At 33.3% G+C, this 17,748-nt stretch overlaps 1 long non-coding RNA gene across 4 annotated transcripts; it reads left to right on the top strand.

Moving 5' to 3' along the window:
• Positions 1–11,209: 11,209 nt before the first annotated feature.
• Positions 11,210–14,662, top strand: LOC111894388 (uncharacterized). Of its 4 annotated transcripts, XR_006188708.2 has the most exons (5): positions 11,210–11,681; positions 12,174–12,529; positions 12,635–12,689; positions 12,771–13,784; positions 14,396–14,662. It is a non-coding gene; the product is annotated as an uncharacterized LOC111894388 (long non-coding RNA). The 4 variants fall into 4 exon arrangements; XR_002851204.3 differs by lacking the exon at positions 12,174–12,529; XR_006188709.2 differs by having other exon boundaries at positions 12,174–12,689; positions 13,575–13,784.
• The last annotated feature ends 3,086 nt before the right edge of the window (positions 14,663–17,748 follow it).

Genomic DNA, 17,748 nt, shown 5'->3' with positions numbered 1-17,748 from the left:
CTATCAGGGGTGGGGCGCCACATTTAATGTGCCTGACGTATACATCTATGAGATTATGTACACGGGAGCCGATGTTGCATCCACGAAAGAAGTGCCTGACCAGGCCAGGGCACGACGCATCTTAATAAATTCAACCCTATAAATAGAGGGTCACCCTGTCTTCCATCCTTGCACCGTTCTCTTTCAAAAATATATCTCTCCTCTCGAGATCTAGGTCCCTCCTAATTTGATTTCTCATTCAGAAATATAGTCAGCAAAGCTCCAGATTTTTGTAAGGATACTTATATGAAAATGAAGTAAGCGTCAAAGTTATGTTTGCAATCATGTAGATTATGTCAATCGAGTAAGTTACACTTACTCTTATCTATGTCTAATTGTATTCATAGTCATTGTTACGAAACTAATAAATACAACATTAGTCATTATTCCCATTTATTATACTAATTGATCTACTTACAGGAACAGTGTCTAAGATAGACATGTTCGCCTAGTTATTGGATTTCTGGAATACTATGTATCGAAATGGTCCTGCCTCTCGACTGTCTTGACTGGATAATCCTTACTTGATACTTGTGAAAGAATCTACATATTAACTACTATGCTCTGGTACTCAGTAACCAATATATTACTTTAGGTTGTTAAGTGTTGGTTAAGTTTTCTGCAAACCAATCTACTTAGCTGTTTTGAGATTGATTTGGTAAGTTATATCACTATAGTATGTTTTAGAGTATATGTATTATTCATGATAGGATGTATTAATATTGTAGTGTATTGATTGTATGCGTAGTCTAGCAGAGTCTATTATATGTTGATTACTTGATTATATGTTGTTAGGATCAGTTTAAGGTGCAACAATCATGAAAAAATAAATATGGAATATAAAATACATCTAAGTAAACACAAATAACATAAAAGTAAATCAATGAAGAGCATGAAATGAAGAATAAGATATATTGGATACTGTTAGATTGCAAGATTCTTTTAGAACAAAATCATATTAAGATGTAATCAAGAATTGACACACAAATGTAACTAGAGTTTGACTTTTCATTAGAGAGTAAAAGGAATGCAATTACAGTTGTGCAAGACTCTTCTCAAAAGGTACTCTCTAATACCAATTAACTGTCCTTATATATAACACATAAGAAAGTCAGTTATGCTTCTTACCAATAACCAATAAGGTCAGGACACCTAGACATAACACAATTGTCAAAACAAACTAACATAAGTTGTGAACCTGAGTACAAAGATCCAAACATAAACACGTTGTTCGCAATTACAACTGAAACTATTACATCAAACACCAAACACTATTTCGTATCATAACTCCAATACAAGTTTATAATACGAACCCCAACAAATATATCAGTGACAAAGGTGTTGTTTACAATACGATACATCATGCCTTTTATAGGAAAACATGGTATGACATGTCACATCAAATATTTGGAAGGATGGCCCACGGTAATACAAAATAAATCTTGAAGAAATCTGATTAAATGTTAGCTCTAGTAAAGTTTTTGTAAAAATATCTGCTAATCATTTTTAATGAAATAATATCTTAATGCAATACATTTAATGATTTTTAATGAAATGATATCTTAATGCAATACGTTTTCTCTTAGGATGGTTAGCCGAATTGTGAAAAATGTGAATAGCACTCTTCGAATCACAATATAAAGGAATTTTCTTCATGCTTAAACCATAATCCCTCAACTGACATTGTATCCAAATTATTTGTGATGTGGATGAGGCAACATCAATGTATTCGACTTGGACCGTTGATAAGGAAACACATGTCTGCTTTTATGATTTCCAACTATCCAATTTTCCATCTAAGAATTGGCATCCACCAGTCGTACTCTTCCTATCAAGTCCACATCCACCGAGATCAGCATCCGAATAAGCCTGCACCAAGAAACCTGTATTAGTTGGATACCAAAATCCAAAAGAAGTAGTCGTGCGTGGACTTCTAAAAATATTCTTCACTATTGTAATGTGAGGTTCTCTTGGATTTGCTTAATACATGGCACAATAATAAACAACAAACATAATGTCATGTCGATTCGATGTTAAATAAAGAAGTGACCCAATCATTTGTTGATACAAAGTAAGATCTACTGCTGGTATTTCAAGTGAAGGAGTAAGCTTTGTTCCAAATGCCATTGGTGTTTTGACTTTTGAATACCATTCATTTCAAACTTCGTAAGCAATAACTTGGTAAAAGCTTCTCGATTTATGAAAATCCCCTCTTTGTTTTTTTTTTATATTCAATCCAAGAAAAAAAAATTAATTGGACCCATTGAGATCGCCTCAAATTTAGTTTCTACTAGTTTTCAGAAATAAGTAGTCAACTTAGGATTAGTTGATCTGAAAATAAAATCATCAACATAAATCTAGACAATCATCAAATGATCACCGTCTTTCTTGTGAAAGAAAGTAGGGTCAATAGAACCGTGTTTAAACTTAGATTGGTTATGAAAACAAGTTAGAGTTTCATACCATGCATAAGGAGCTCGTTTCAAACCATATACAACTTTGTCAAGAATGTAGCGACAATCTGGAAATTGTTCATTTAAGAAACCTGGTGGTTGTGTGACATAAATTGTTTCTTCAAGTTCATCACTAACAAATGCACACTTCACATCCATCTAGAATATTTCAAAGTTCTTGTGAGCAACATATGGTAGAAAAATGTGAACGAATTCTACTTTGGTCACCGGAGTGAACGTCTGTTCGTAGTCGATACCCTCTTCCTGATAATAACCTTTAACAACAAGATGTTCCTTGTTACGAACAACATTTCCTTCATTATCTATTTTCTTTAGGGAAAACACACTTCAGACCAGCAACAGAAGCATTCATAGGGAATTAGCTTCCAAATTTTGTTCCTTTCAAATTCACTTATATCAGCTTGCATTGCTTCAACCTAGTCCGAATGATCAAGTGCAACTTTCACCATCTTTGGTCCAATTTTGGAGATAAATTAATTGAACATACAAAATTCTTGATGTTCATTCAACATTGCTTGCTTCTGCTTCTATTTAGTATGCGTAAGAACTCATAATGATGTTTCACCTATCACCTGTGATTTTAGATGATCTTTAGTCCATTTCACTAATGGCTGAAAATTAAGATCATATCCAGATATCACTTAAGAATTAACATCTTTAACTTTTGAATCATCAAAATCAATGGGAATCAAGTTCCCCCTTGGACAATATTATCATTTTCATGATTCTCCCCTTAGATTTGAGAATCAGATTTTGATATGTTTTCCCTTTGAATTATTGTATCTTCATTTGGAATGCCATTTGAAGTAGACTCAGTTTCACATTCTTGAGAAACAGGAACGTAAAAATTATCCCCGTCAATCGGAACATCCGAATGATTTGTTTATATAGGTGCCTCACCCTCAATTCGAACTTCAATGTTTTCTCATGCATCATCAACAAGTTCTAACAACTCATCTTGTTGATTATCAGTCGCCTTTGTTTCAGAGGAGATTTTCCTAACAGGTTCATTAAAGAAAAATAAGAAATGTGCATCAAAAGAAGTAATGGGAATTATATTTGAGCATGATGAAGGAAAATTTTATTCACATTCTTTAACATCATTTTGAAAAGACTTGATATATTTATCATCAAAAGTGACATAATAACTCTCTTCGATTTTCCTTGTTTACTTATTGAGAACACGATAAGGTTTGGAATTGAGAGAATAGCCCAAAAAGATAGTTTCTTCTGATTTTACATCAAACTTGTTTCTATGTTCGTTTAAGTTGTAAAGCAAACACCTGGAACCAAAAACATGAAAGAATTTCATGTTCGGTTTGTGATTATTTAGTATCTCATAGGGAGTAATTAAAAATCGTGTATTGATGTAAGTTCTATTATGTGAAAAACAAGCAGTTCCAATTTCATCAGCCCATAAAGAAAGTGGAAGACTTGCAAATGCAAGCATTCTTCTTGCAACTTCACATAGTGATTGGTTTTGTCTTTCAACAACTCCATTTTATTGTGGAGTGTAAGGAGATGAAAAATTATGACTAATGCCTTTATTTGTCAAGAATTCTTCAAACACTTGATTCTTGAATGTTCTGTTATCACTGCGAATTATCCTTATTGGCTTTCATAGTTATGGCTCAACTTTCTTCATAAAATCTATTAACTTCTATGACATTTCATATTTCTGTATAAGAAAGAAAACACACGTAATAAGAGAAAAATCACTAACAATAACAAGTATATACTTATTACCACAAATGCTCTCTATTGATAAAGGTACATAAATCACTGTGAAGTAGTTTAAGTGACTCAACAATCTTCATATTAATAATGGATGAATGACTTTTGTGACTTTGTTTCCCCATTTCAGTTGCAACACATAAATGATCTTTTTCAAATTTAAGAAGTGGAATTCCTCACACCAAATCACTTGTAACAAGTTTATTGATATCTTTGAACTATAGATGCGAAAGTCGCCTATACCATAACCAACTGTTATCCAAATGAGCTTTTTCAAGTAAAAAAATTGATGGATTTCCTTTTATTTGCTTCCTATTCAGAGGATACATTTCACATTTCCTTTTTTATTTAAAAGTCACTTTTTTTTAATTCCTTATGAGTAACTTCAGAACCTTCCTCGTCAAATGATACTTTTAGTCCAATACCTACAACAAGTTGAGTAACATTTATTAGGTTATGTTGTAAGCCTTCCACATAAGCAACTTTACAACGGTAAATTCCTCATCCATAATCATATTGTATCCTTTAATTTCCCTTATTTCATTATTCTCATATTTTACTCTTCCTACATCCTTCAAGTTTCTGAATTCTCGCAATTGTAATTTTCTTCCATTCATATGACGAGAACAGCCACTATCGATATATCATTCAGAATCGAACTACTCGTCACGAATCACCTACAACATCAATCCAATTTAAGAACCCAAACCATCTTGGACCCTTGTGAGAATTTTTATTTTGATTTTGCAATGGGAAAAATCTTGGTCTTAACAACCCAAAATGATTGTGTAATAGAAATATGATTCACATTTTGCACCTTTTTGAAAACTTTGGTCTTTTTGTCACTAGGATTTAACTCAAAAAATGGAATTTTTCATTTAATGTAAGCTTTAGCTTCTGGAATCATGCTTTTCAAAAATTCCATTTCCTTTTTCTTTTTTTCAATTTCCTTCAAAATGAGATCTTTATTTGAAACACCTTTCTCGATAATGAGAACATGTTTTGAATCCTTATTCTTTAAAAAAGAATTTAGTTTCTCGAAATGTTTTTTTTTGTTTAAAAAGGATTTTGAACTAAAATGAGGTTTTGCATTTGCAAGTTGTTGTAGATAATCATTCCAATTAAGAGACATTAATGGTTTGTAAGACTTTTAATTTTGATCATGAGATGAAGAACACGAACTAGAATGGACAATATTTTCAAATTTAGCATGATTATTTGATTTGTTCTTTTGCTTCCAAAACTTTCTTATTTCTTTCATCAATTGTTTAAATCTAATTTTTCTTTCTTTGTTCTTTTCTTTTCTTTCTTCATTCATTTGATTATCATTTGATTCTGATTTTCCTTTCACATCTTTTGTTTTATGCTTTTCATTTGAAACATCTCCTACATCTCGCTTTTTGAATGTTTTTATAACAACTTGTCACTACAAGAAAAACACGTTTTTGCTACGGAAGGAATACGTTGCGAAAAGCTGAAATTCCATTGCAAAAGACGAATAGCGATGGAATTTGCAACGACCAATTTTCGTCCCTAAAAACATCGTAGAGAGGGTTTGCAACGGAAAAGATAATTTTGTCACAAATGTGACAGCGGAATGAAATCTATGGTAGGTGGTATTCCATCATGTATTCAGTTGTAGGATTCCATCGCATAATCCATCGTAGTTATTCATTCCATCACAAATTTTGTGGTGGTGATTCCCTAGCAAATTTTGTGGTGGTGATTCCCTAGCAAATTTCGTGGTGATGAATCCCTAGCAAAATCCGTAATGATGAATATGTTGGATTAGGTGTCTAAGCCCATAACTATTTTGGTATGTACTTGACCCGATTGTGAGCATGGTCATTTTGGGTTGTCTTCATCATAACAACTGATAGGATGAATTAAGGAGAAAAAGGATTAATTATTATTTATTAATATATTATATGAATAATATATTAAAAGATAAATCATATTGGTTAATTAATATTAGTTAAGAATTAATAAGAATTAATTTTCTGGCTAAAAGATATTAATTAAATAAAGGGGACTGATATTGCAATTATATGATAGTTGCAAATTGGGCTATGGATTCCTAATGGAAAGGGGATTGGACGAGATCTATGGGAAGCCCATATGGATTTCGTCCAAGGGCTTTCTAGGGGAACTCCATGGGTTGCTTAAGGTCTAAGCAGTCAGATTAGGGTTTCCTGGTTAAAAACCCTAATAGCCTAAGTATAAAATGAACCCTTGGCAAGCCAAAAACATCCCTAACCTTCTAAGAGAAACCCTAGGACATTTTTATGTGCCTCCTCCCCTCTCCTTGTTCATCTTGTTGCATATGGTGTTTGTGACTCCATTAGAGGTGCAACATTTAAGTCACTAGGCTTTCAGAAGTCAATTACAAGAAGGATTCAGATTGTTATTGCAACATAACAATCAAGGTAATATTTGAACCCTTTTATTATGATAATATCGATTATTACATGCTAGATCTAGGGTTTTTGAGCTTTGGATGATTATTGCATGTTCATTAGACAAAGTAGATCCAACGCTTTAGGGTTTGCATGTACACCATAGGATTGATGTAGTGCTCATAACCCATCAGTGGTATCAGAGCTTAGGTTGTTTGTTTGATGTATTTGATGCTTAATTGTTCATTGCATGCTTTAAAATCGAAATTTTTTGCACTCTGCCTGATTGAATCGGCAAGTCACTTAAAGAACTCGGCAAGTCAACCTGACTTGGCGAGTTTAGTCAGTGACTCGGCGAGTCGGAGTGTCAGACAGAGAGAAAATTGAGATTTCGGCTGATTTTGTTGATGGATAATTACCATAAATGTTTTTTATTGATAAAATCTGATTTTTATTAATATTATGTGATTATCCTTGCTAAAATAGTAGATAATTGTCAATTAATTAGATAATCATTGCCTTATATGATAAACTTGATTTATTTGAATTAATTGTTTTGAATTATCTTGCAAGAAATTGAATTAGGTCAAATCTAGATAATCACCAATTATTTTATTAATTGAATTATTTGTAATTTGATCTAGATAGTTTTGAAAAGTTTCAAAACTTGCCCTCATGTTTTGGAATTTAAAATTTTGATTAAAAGTTTAATTTTGAGATATTAAATTCTAAAACCCTACTATTTTTAAAAGTTCAAATTACACCCTTATGGTTTTATTAAATTAATTAAGTGTGTATGTAAGTCCCCAAATCTGCTTGTGTATCAATCAGATCCAATTGATGGTGCGGAATCTCAATCAATTGGATGATATCATATCAAAATAGAATAGAAGGAGAATAAGAATAACTTGAATCTATGATGTATTTAATGTTGGAATGAAGCTCCTTACACATAGATTCATACACGCACACACTCTTCTCTTTAACTTTCTCTCACACCTTACAAACACACACTTAAGCACCTTGAGAATTCTTATCACCTCACCCACCTAACACCTATATATACATGGGCCACAAACTCAAGACCGGACTGAAAACCCAATGCTAGACCAAAAACTCATGGGTTTTCGGTCCAAGCTAAAATTAATCCCAATATTAGTTTTCAGCCCAAATGATAAAACAATAAATGCTTAGAAAAGCAAAGTATAAACCAATTTTAGACCCAACAATCTCCACCTTGGTTTATAGCTTTATTTTCTAATTGACCCAACAAAATCCCCCTAAAAAGTAGTTGGCACTTCTTGTCAATCTTCATTGGGAGCTTGGCTTCAGCTATTATCTTCAAATTCTTCACAGCATCATATGAATCTTCTATGAATGACTTCATCTTGAGCAGTTGAGCATTTCTTCAAGATTTGACTTTGAACGCACATTAGGTGAGGAAACTTTATGTATTGATTCTTGAAAGATAGCGCTTTCAGCTTGAGAATCTTCAAAGAGAATATCCGAGAGAACTAATCTTCTAGATCACTTTAGCAGGTTTAAGACAGCAGACTGATTGAGGAGGCTTCAATGCAATCCGTGACATAATCTTCAATTTCAGCTTCACCTTGCTTCTGGGGTTGACAAATTAAATGTTGAAAGAATAATCTTCATTTCTTGTTCCTTTGAATGAGAATTCTTCGATGCTCACGGATGAAGCAATGGCTCAGAAATTTTCGACACAATCTCCATGAGTCTTATCTATACGTGCAATCACTTTTCAAGACAAAATAAAACTAAAAGAAAACTTAGCACACAAAAAAATATTTTTGATTTTTGAATTTTTCTGATTTTTGATTTTTTTTAAGAAAATTAAATTGAAAGAAAGAAAATAAAAATGATCAAAGACAGGTATAATTTACTAAAATAAACCACCTAGTATTTTAAAAGTGTAAAAGTCTAATATTATATATGTATAAGTAAAATGTTAGTCTTACCGTTAGTAGGCCTCATTCACGAAGGTGGTCTATAAGGGGTGTTTAAGGAAGCAGCCTGTAACATGACCGTCATTGGATATCCACACTTACCCACCGCACTCTTGACTAGTGGAGGGTTGTTAGCCGAACGGGTAGGATAGGACACAATCTTCCATTATAAGTATAATGAGGTACAAAGTAACTAAACACTTTTATAAATTCCCAAATCTTAGTTACTTTAGGAAAAATGTGGAGTTGGTGCTATTCCATGAAATTACACTTTGTACCCTTGCTAAGACATTAATAGAGCGTGTGTGGTTAACCGGCACACTAATTGAGCTCTAAGAAAAGGTGGCAAAGGGTGACTCGATGTTTCTCATAGATCGAAGGAGCGTGTGTGGTTAACCGACACGTCGGTTAACCACGTCGATTAGGTGACTGTAACATTGGGGGCACCATGTATATTTGCATGGTTATCCACAACTTGTTTGTGATCCTCGACATCCCAGTCACAAACGAAGGGCACACTCGAGATTTAAACATGTCATTGAAAAGTTCAATGAATCTCAAAATATCTAGGAGTTTCAATTCATTTAAAACTTAATTTTCAATTTCCATTTTTCATGGTGGAAATTGGTAAATCGTCATTTACGGCATCCCTCTTCCATATTGTAGGATATTGTGTTGGGTCCAAGCCTTGCTATTTCATTTGGGTGTTATATCAAGGATTCCAATCAACTAACTTGAATTTTCTCCCGTTTTCTAGATGTCAAAGTCTAACACCTATGGTCTTTCTGAATCCGTTGGAAAGAGTTTTCCACATGAAGATGATGTTCCACGATTGGATTGTGGAAATGGAAATCATGTTTCAGTTCCTCCACCTCCTCCAATTATTCTCCCTGCCTCACGTGTTCGAATACTTGAAAAGTTTAAGGTCACTCAAGCCCTATTGGCAAAAAGACACAACGATGGAAAATCTGTATGTGCTCATGTCTTGGATATGAAGTTGCATATTGATATATTGGGAATGTTGGGTGTTGATGTCTCAAAGAAATTGGTTGTTGACTTGGTTCTTCAGTCACTTCCTGAATCATATAGTAAGTTCATTGGAGAATAGTATATGATGGACGACAACGTGACCCTTATTAAGTCTATCATCATCACTTTTAATTAATATCTTAAACGGTCATTTTTTTCTAATTGACATAATTGTCATTCCAATGGTTATTCGCCATATTACCAATTGGCAACGCCTCATGTTATTTTTTTCATTCACAAATATAACCAATTTAACAAAGCTTAACTAAATTCATTAGATCTCTAGTCGAAACCAACTAGAAGCAAGATTTGAAAACTAAGATGTAGGGAATGATTTATGAAGAATCTCAATATGATAAACCTTACAATCGAAGTATTAGATCCCCATCTGACAACCCACATAGATGCAGGATACTAACTTTGGGCTTTGGCCTCTTCTTTAGTTCATCATGTGGCATTGGATTTTGCTACCTGCAATAAAAGCATAGCTATAAATTATTTTATATAGGAAATCATTAATATGCAACCAGTAATAGTCAAGATCTTCAAGTCATATTTAGATCACTCATATTACAATACATATATGAAATTAAATATCAAAATTGGAACTCTTTTTGTTTAGTTGCTGGTTCTCTTAGTCTAAATATGTATTACACTTTTGTTATTTGTTTCCATTTCTTAATCTTGATGGGAATTAAATTCTTAGTAATAATTTGGTAAACAACAGCTAATTGTTTGAGGGTGATATTTGATATCTAGGATGACTTGATTTCCTTCTTAATTAATGAAACCAGTAGTTGACATTTTATACCTTAAATTTATTGCAAAACAAATAGGCATTTTTTTTTGTAATATACATGTTGCTGTTAATAAGTGACTTGAATCAAAGTTTATAAGTTATTATGATGAGGGCTTTTTAGTCTTTTTCATCTGTAGGAGTGATTATGATGACGGCTTTTTAGTCTTTTTCATCTGTAGGAGTGATACTCCTATTTTTTTCTGCAATTTGTTTCTTTTTTTTTATCAGATTACCTAACCATTGCAAAATATTTATTCATCATAAAATTTATTCCTTATCAAGATGGCATATGAGCACTGGAAGTTTCAAACAAGAGGGTATTAGGCTGCAGGGTGTGGGCGCGGTCTGGGACCGCGGTTCAAGCCACGTCAGCCAAGAACACCGTCCCCAGGCCGCGGTCTGGTACGGTCTTGGCCGCACTGCGGCTAGGAAATACCGCATTGTTTGATTGGTCCTTGGGTTTTGACTACTTTTTGACCGTTGAATCGGTCTTTGTGGTTAATTTTTTTTTTTAACTTTACTATATATATATATATATATATATATATATATATATATATATATATATATATATATCTTACTATATTATTATACAAACCTTATTATTTCTAAAAATAAATTTAAGACGTGCAAACTATTAAGCTTATAGTACAAATAACGAAGCCAGTCTTATCTCATTCCTTAATTCCCGTTTCATTCAAAATTTCAAAAAATTACAAAAATGGAAATCGTCCACTTTCCCCCCATGGTATTATCTGAAGTTAAACCAACATTTCTCAAAAATGGAATTCTTTCCTTGTCCTTCGTATCTTCCCCTATTATGTAGCTTATATTGAACTGGTATTCTTCAAAACTGAACTACTTCCCATGTAGTTCGCCCAAATTCAGGTTCAAAAGGCTCACTCGCATCCTCCATTCCCATATATCTCCCCTACACTTATCTGATCTCCATCTCCACCCGGTTTCTGCACTCACACCACTTCTCTATAGAAGAACCCCACCATAATATGTCTCTATTCATCTCTAAACCCTTATCCTACAACCACTCTCTGCCTAATCGCTACCACCCACCCAATTTCCTCTCTTCGGAATTAATGACCTAGCCTCATCTCTCCACCTTCAACCACTACTACAATTACCAGACTTCAATAGCGATCTGTTTCTTGGGGATTCGGATCTAAATCTCAGCTGGTGATATGTTTCTTGGGTTTTCTTCTCAAGAATCTTCAAAGAAACAGACCAGGTAATTTGTGTTGTTCTTTTCATTTCCTCTGTATAAAATACTTAAAAAAACCCATTGTGTGGCGATTGTCGGTGTCAATTACTGTGTGATTACAGCCGATACTTGAATGTCCATTGGCTATAGTACGAGTTGTTTGAACCGATTCCATCTCTATCTCTCTTTATTTATGTTTATGTTTGCAAAAAACAGAATCAAACATATTTGATTTCTGATTTCACGAGCACACCACTACAACCATTAGCGACATTCACCACCGCCGTTTACTGCCTTCCTTCTCTCTTTATCTCAGTATCTGATCAAGAAACCTGAAATATTTGTAAATTCTTAGATTCATCCTCATTTTTTGTCTTGTCTCTATTTAACCACACTCCTAGCATCGATTGTGTGGTGACTTTTTCTGAAGGAACAACACCAATAGCTAGCTAAAGACTGTAGGAGCTGTTGGTTTTGGATCCACAATGTTACAAAATTAACATCATGTTTTTCATTCAGCTAAAGTTGGATACAGGATGCTAGGAACAGAGGGTCCAATGTTATGGGTGGTTTACCTGGGTTTGGTTTCTTTATTTCTTTTTATATGTGGGTTCTTATTTTTTTTTCCTTTGATTTTACCCAATATTTTTCTAATATATGTTGTTATTTTATCTTTAAAATGTTAGTTGATCAGGTGATTCAAAGCTTTCTTTGGTTGTCTCATTTTTTGTTAAACCAATGGACAAAGCCAGGTTTTAGATTTCTTCAAGCAAGCAAAAAAAAAAAAAGGCTGAAATATGGTATTAATTATGTGATTCAAGCATTTGTTGGTTCTTTCATGATTTTTTACTAACAAATCTGCATAAGGTCATAAGGTCATTATTTCCATCCTAATTTTCCCCTTTCATAAAAATATTTATTATTTCACTATTTCAAGCTAAAAACGTGATTTTTATTGTTCTCTTCTGTTATTTGTTTAGTAGTTGAGAAAATATTGCTGACACGGAAGACGAGGAAGAGATTGTGAGACACAAGGTGATATTATTGAGAACTTGCTCTTGAAGTATATATTATAATTTTTAGTAATAATGTTCTAAAATCGATTCATATTTATAGGAACAAAGGAATGACACATATACAAAGGAAGCTCCTGTTCATGCTTCAAAACTTTTACAGCTTATGTTTATTCTCTTTTCCTTACTTCAGCTTGCACAAAGATAAAACTAAAGATAATGCAATTTTTAATACTTATTACTTATTTCAAAATGAAAAATTTAATGTTTAGCTACGGTTTTTTTTTAATTATTAGTATTTTATCCTTTGTAATGGTTAATTAGACTGATCTTTTAGTCTATACCTATGAAAAGCGGTTAGTTATTATATTTGAATTTATGTTTATCCTTTGTAACGGTCAATAAAAATGGATTGATAGATAATATATTATGTGTTTTTATTCTTAATACATGATGCATTTATGTTTACTTAAGGAATGCGTTAATTTTTTTTAAGAATAAATAATTTGAAATAGTATTTTAGTTATATAATTTTTACTTTTATAGAAATGATATGCCATCGAATAAAGAAAACAAATATCAGTGAAGGTATATGCCTATGTAAATGAGATTTTGTAGTAACCAGAATTGTTATAATACGTAAATGTTTTGTTTTGATTGGAATACAACATGATTATTATAGTGTTTTGTTGAATACTCCCTTATGCATATTATCTTTTTTTTATAACTTAATTAGTTTATGTCTACTATCAATAGTTATTTGACCAATTTTTTAATTTTTGTTTTTATCTCTCAACTTTCACAATTCATTAAAATTATAACATAGTTTCATGGTTTTTATTTCTCAACTTTCAGAATTGAATAAAATTATAACCTCCATTTCGTGATTTTATCTCTCAACTTTCAGACAAGTTTTGCGGTGAGTCGTGGAACACGGGCATAGACTGTGGATAGTAGCCTACGAATGTTGCCTCCTTCATCTTCGATTATCAAGTTGCGGTTAACTATAAATATGAGAGCACTAACCGATCAATGATTCTCAGAATTTCTATTACGTGTCGGTGATGGAGTTGACGAAACGGTGCACGAAAACTTTACTTGCATCCCAGATGATATGGTAATTCCCTTTACTGAAAAAAGAAAAGTTATTGAATGCTTTGATTAATGGAGTATTTCCATCCTTGGAAAGTAATAAATGTGAATCAGATTATATTATTTTGCATGCAATACTATCCACAAGAAAAAATTATATTATTTTGCATGCAATACTATCCACAAGAAATGATAGTGTCGATCAGATTAATGATTATTTGATCTGCCGATTTCATGGAAAATAGAGAATTTACTATAGTTTTGATGAGGTCATAGACCATATAAATAACTTCTATCTCATGGAATTATTGAACATGATCAGTGTTAGTCACTTGCCCCCTCATTACATAAGACTGGAAGTTGGATGTCTGATAATATTGTTGCGAAATCTCGACCCATCAAATGGCTTGTGTAACGACACCCGATTGATATGTAAAAGATTTCAGCACAATTTCATTGATCTCGAAATAGCTATTGGTCAACATGCTATAAAAAAGTATTATTTCCAAGGATTCTTCTAAGTCCATATGAAGATGACATGTTTCAATTCAAGCTGAAGAGGAAACACTTTCCTATTCAATTATGTTTTGCGATGACAATCAATAAAACTCAGGGACAAAGATATTCTGAATGTAGGTATGTATATTCCAGACCCAGTATCCGCACATGGCCAACTTTATGTTGCATTCTCCAGAGGGGTCTCACGTGGCAATACCAAAATGTTAGTGAAGCCTAACGAAAATTTCAAAGGTTATGGAGTCTATACAACAAACGTGGTATATAAAGAAGTGTTGCGAGATTAATAATGTATTAGCAGTTATGTGTTTTTATACATTTCCATATTTGGTGTATTCATATGTAATTCTATTATTATTGTTTGAACGACTTACACGATTTATATTTTGTGCCGGCTTGAAATGTTTATTTTTACCGGTTATTTGATGTATCATGCCAAAAATAACGCCAAAGCTAGATTCTATTGTCTTGGACATTTAGTTTCTTTTGGAACGTAACATTTTTATAAAAGAAACATATCGCCTAAAAAACTATTTGCAGCCGCCGCTTTGCGCGGGTAACGGCTAGTGTGTGTGTGTGTATATATATATATATATATATATATATATATATATATATATATATATATATATATATATATATATTACCATTTTACACAACCTTTAACTATATCTCTACTCCTTTTCTCTATTTTTTTTTTTGAAAAATGTCATCTTCCAAACGACCCAGCAAAGAAAAAACACTACGAAATACCAACACCCCAATACCTTCATTTGATCAGCTGATTTTCTCACCTCCGTATTACCACTACGGCGGTATGTTTCCGTATTTTCCACAACGACCAGCGCAACCACAACCACAAACACCACCACTACCACAACCCGACCCAGATTTTAATCCATTTGATTCTTTGTCTCAACCCGAGTTTGTTCAACAAACACAAACACAACCAGAAACGGTCGTTTCTGATTCTGAACCGGAATTCGTTACAGAAACTCAACCCACTCAAGCAGCAACTAAAAGAAAAGAGAAGGCGTAGGCTAGATGTTGGGAACCTTTGGAACCGTTAGTATTGGCACAATCTTGGATCGATATTTAAGAAGATGCGACGCTTGGAAAAGACCAAAAGCATGGCCGCTTTTGGATTCGTGTTTTACACAGGTTCCATAAAGGAATGAACCGTGGAGAATACCGTTCAAAACATCAAGTGTACTCCAAATGGGGGAAGATGAACAAGGAAGTCATGTTGTTTAATGACTTGTGGAACAACATGAAACGTCAATGGAATAGTGGAGAAAACGATGAAGTGATTTTGAATAAAGCGTTGAAAGTGTATCAAAAAGAAAATCTGAAGGCTTTCAAGTTTCTTGAAGTTTAGAATTTTTTGAAAGATAACAGGAAATGGCTGAGTAGCAAATCACAGACGAGCATATCGACAGTGGATCAAAACGCAGCAGAACATCTGAGTCCGACCACACTACATCAGATGCTCGTGTTCAATTTGATCTGAACGAAGATGAACCTGTTCCAGTTTCACCACCTTCCCGACCAATGGGAAGAGACAAATCAAAAAGCAAAGGCAAAGCCAAAGCGTCGGATTCAGATGATTTGAAAGAAATGAGATCCGACATGAAGGGTATAAAAGACAGAATGGACAAGATTTTGAAAATTGCTTCTGAAAGAGAGCTCCGGTAACAAAGGGAGAGCGACATGTGAATACTAGCGATGGACACGTCAAATATGACCGAGGCCGAACTTGAAGTGGTTTTGGCGATGAAGGAAGAAGTGAAAAACCGTTACATTAATCGTGGCTAATTTCTAGTTTTTTTTTTCAAGTTTTTAATCGTTTCGCGTGTTTGTTTTTTTTTTTTTTAAAGTTGTAGGTTTTATGTTTCTACTTTGTTTTTCTAAATTTTTAGGTTTTTTTAAAAATTAAGTAATGTATGGTATTTGTATTTTTAATTAATAAAATATTATCTTTTTAAAATTATGTTTTTTTATTAAAAAAATAAGTTTTTTAAATTAAGATAGTTAACAAAAAAAACAAAAAATAAAAATAAAAATAAATGTATGGCACCACACCCTTGGTGTGGCAAGAAACCACACTTGTGTGGTATAAATTGACATGGCACTTATGTGGCGAGGGAGGGAGTGCGGTTTCGGTGGCACCACTCCCTCCCTCCTTAGACTCTTCACATGCCTCACTACAAACAATTCTTGAAGATAAATAAAAATCAGAAGGTGAATTAGATTATTCTATTTTTCAGACTATTCTATACACAGTAGATATATACAAATTCATTATGGTAAATGAAAAAACAGAACTATCTATAAAGTATTATGATAAGTTGAAGAAGGTATTGAAACTCAGGTGAATGATAAATGTTACAAATTAGGTGACAAAGTATTAAGTTACCTGCTTGGCTTTGTAACTCGTACACATAGCTTTGTCGGGTCGGGTTGGATGAGCGAGTAGAAAATGGAAGGAAGCTGATGGTATCCCCTCCACCTTATCCAACTGTTATTTCCTCCATAGCCTCGACACATATGTATAATCCCCTGTTACCACCAACAAAATCAACTATTGTTTCAAATAATTAAAGCAAGGGTCTCAACTCTAACCAGAAGAATCGTCATTATTGAAATAGAATATGTGTTGAATTGGGGAAGAAAGGAAGAACCCCTAAGTTTCTTCGATTGAAAATTTTCTAGGTATGTGGGTATTTGTTGGTTGTTTGCTCTCGCCTCCTTCTACGACGAGTGATGTGTGTAAGAACTAAAAACTAAAATGAAATAGAAAGCATAAATCGATTTAAGTCTGGGAGTTACCAAGACGAAGGACTGAAGCTATCATCGACTTTTTATCCCTCCATAAGTACTACTGGCACCTGCTCCTTCTTATAGGGAGCTGCACAACAATTTTTTTTTTCCGTACACAACAATTGGTGCTTTAAAATGTTGTATTGTACAACTATATAATGCATGAATTGTTGTGTATGGCAAAAAATTGTTGTGTACGAATCACTTCCCCATCTTATATTCAGTTTCACGTGCCTCTTGACTGAAGCTATAATCAATTTATTCATATGAATAAACAACTAATGAATGAATGAACTAAGGGGAGTTTGGCTTATCTTTTGAGATGCCAAGGACTTTTGGGAAAAGTTACAAAAATTCAGGATATTCTGACTTTTTCAAAAAGTCAGTTTTCCTTATATCAAAATCCCAAAAGTAGCTTTTCAAATACTTTTACCAAACATATTTTCCATTCTATCTTTTTCTAAAAGTCCTTTTGGTCTCTCAAAAGATAAGTCAAACACCCCTAAAGCGAGTACAGATACACAAGAATTTGTGTAATGAACTACGGCATCGAACCCGAGAATAGGGTATATATATGATCGAGACCATTTTTTTTGTTAAGTTTAAGAGCAAGCAACTTGAAATTAGAATTTTGATGGAAATAAGGGCGGCGA

The sequence above is a fragment of the Lactuca sativa genome, chromosome 2 (genome assembly GCF_002870075.4).
Source record: "Lactuca sativa cultivar Salinas chromosome 2, Lsat_Salinas_v11, whole genome shotgun sequence".
In the NCBI taxonomy this organism is placed as follows: domain Eukaryota; kingdom Viridiplantae; phylum Streptophyta; class Magnoliopsida; order Asterales; family Asteraceae; genus Lactuca; species Lactuca sativa.
This window is presented reverse-complemented; position numbering and strand designations above follow the sequence as displayed.